The following is a 2,490-nucleotide window of genomic DNA, read 5'->3' on the forward strand; positions in this document are numbered from 1 at the left end:
AGTATTCCATTGTGTGAATATACCACAGCTTCTCTATCCATTCGTTTGTTGATGGGCACTTAGGTTGTTTCCAACTCTTTGCTATTGTGAACAAAGCCACAATAAACATGGGTGTGTATATATCTGCTTGGGTGGCGGTTATGGTTTCTTTAGTGTATATTCCCATTAGTGGAATTGCTGAGTCAAATGGTATTTCTATTTGCAACTTTTTGAGAAAGCCTTCCATAGTGGTTGCACCATATGTTGGTTGTTTTTTTTCCCCAAGAGAAGCAGGGTAAAAGGCCACAGAAATTTCCTGGGGAGTTCAAATATGAGTTTGGGTTTCCCTAAGACTAAAACAAAATAAAACCACACAAACACATGTATTTTCAGCTCTCCCTTCCAAAGATTTCACTTACACATAGCTTTATTAATATCATGAAATTTCTATTTCTGCTTGCCTGTTCTATAGTATTGGAATATTGGTCTTCATTAATAGTTTGTAAAATTTAACAGCTATAAAAGTTTGTGGATACAACTTTAAAATCTTTGTTGTGTAAATTTTTTTTATCACTAGAATTCAATCCTTCCTCTTTTCACAATTGTCCAATAGCTACAGTATTGCTTATGGACAACTGGGTTGTTCATTCAGCTAAAAATTAAGTACTCCCTGGTGTTATATGATTTGTGCTTGAGTAGCTAAACAATGAATAAGGAGGAAGAGTTAATGCCTTTGGATTTTGGTGTTGGAGAAAAGTATTGAATAGACCACGGGCAGTCAAAAGCACAAACAATACCAGAAAGTGATTCAGCACCACAGAGCACTGCCCTTTTTCTGGAATGAGAACAGTCATTAATTTCTCAATCTATTTTCCTCTAGCATATTATTGGAGAAGATATATCCAGATTCTTAATTGTGTGGGGTAAACCTAGAAGACTCTAAGAAGTTTCACATTCCTGACTGAAAATGATTTATAAGAGAAAAATGAATTTATACTTGTGCAGCTCTCTTTGCGAAGCAAAAGTATTATCTAGGTGAAGAATTCTCCAAGATTTTCCTAACTGTGCTCAAGCAGAGAGAGCAACTCTCCACTTCGTTTAGCAAATTTTATACTGTCAACTTTTCAGAAAAGTCACATATCCAGATTTGGGATTAGAATTTGACATAGCTTTAAAAGAAAACTATTTTTGACACAAAAGGCTCTCAATTTGGAATTCTCTCCTACTTTTTCATTCAGTGAAGTCCAACTTAATAACTTACTGAATATGACAGAGTAAAAGTCATACTTCATAGTGTGGATTTGTGTTTTGACAATCAACTTATTTTTCATCAGTCAAATGTCTTTTGAATGTATATACCAACCTAAGTAGAATATCAGATGTGTTTCTGGGACTTTGAAAAAAATTAGATATTTAAATGGTACTGCAGCAGAGGGAAAATTGACTTAGAATGTTTGCCAATTACTTTTTATTTTTAAATATTATTTTATTTCATATTTTATTTATCAATGTTTATATTAATAAAAGTAATTATTTTGCTCATACAATATTTTTTCTAACAATGCACACACACTTTTAATTTTATTTTCTCCTAAACACCACTAAAATTACAGAAGATTTTAATCCTGTTTTATTTTGTTTTAAAGAAGAGAGATGAAATCATGTTTATTCACAAATAATAGAAAGTAAAAATGTCAAAAAAATCAGTAATAGCAATAACAACAAACTATGAGAACTAATTGGAGGATAGAAGGAGAATTGATGCCTTTGAACTGTGGTGTTGGAGAAGAGTGTTGAGGGTACCATGGGCTGCTAAAAAAATGAACAGGTTCAACCTGGAGAGGGTTAAACCAGGCTGCTCCTTGAAGGCAAGGATTCTGAAGCTTCATCTGACATACTTTGGACATGTCAAGGAGGGATCAGTACTTGGAGAGGGACATCATACTTGGGAGGGTGGAGGGACAGCACTGAGAGGAAGACCCTCTATGAGGTGGATTGATTCAGTGACTGGGGTAATTGGGGTAGGTGTGTTGGAGACAGTGAGATTGGCACAGAACAGAGAAGGGTTTAGGGCTGTTTTACATAGGGTTGCTTAGGTTATGTTTGACAAAAATATGTGGAAGACTTGTATCTGAATCCTGGAAAAGACTTCTGAAATGTATTAATAAAGCCAACTAAAATAAGTAAATTGGTACCGTATGAGTTGTACTCAAGTTTACGGCACCAAGCAAAAACAGCAACATCTACACAGTTTACTACTGTCAAAACATTGATTCTGTCCAACTCGATTTATAGAGTTAATGCAGTCTTAAATAAATTCCAGAAGACTTCCTCAAAAATGCTAAGCTGCTTATAAAAATTTTATTAAAATATTAAGCAGGAAAAATTAAAAACCCAGAAAAAGATAGGATTACAAGATTCTCATACCTATTTGTAGACTTTTGAACAGCATTGCCAGTGTTGTTGTTGTTATGTGCCGTCGAGTCGTTTCCGACTCATAGCGACCCTATG

The sequence above is a fragment of the Elephantulus edwardii genome, unplaced genomic scaffold (assembly GCF_000299155.1).
Source record: "Elephantulus edwardii isolate Elephantulus edwardi_28Jun2011 unplaced genomic scaffold, EleEdw1.0 scaffold00007, whole genome shotgun sequence".
Lineage (NCBI taxonomy): Eukaryota > Metazoa > Chordata > Mammalia > Macroscelidea > Macroscelididae > Elephantulus > Elephantulus edwardii.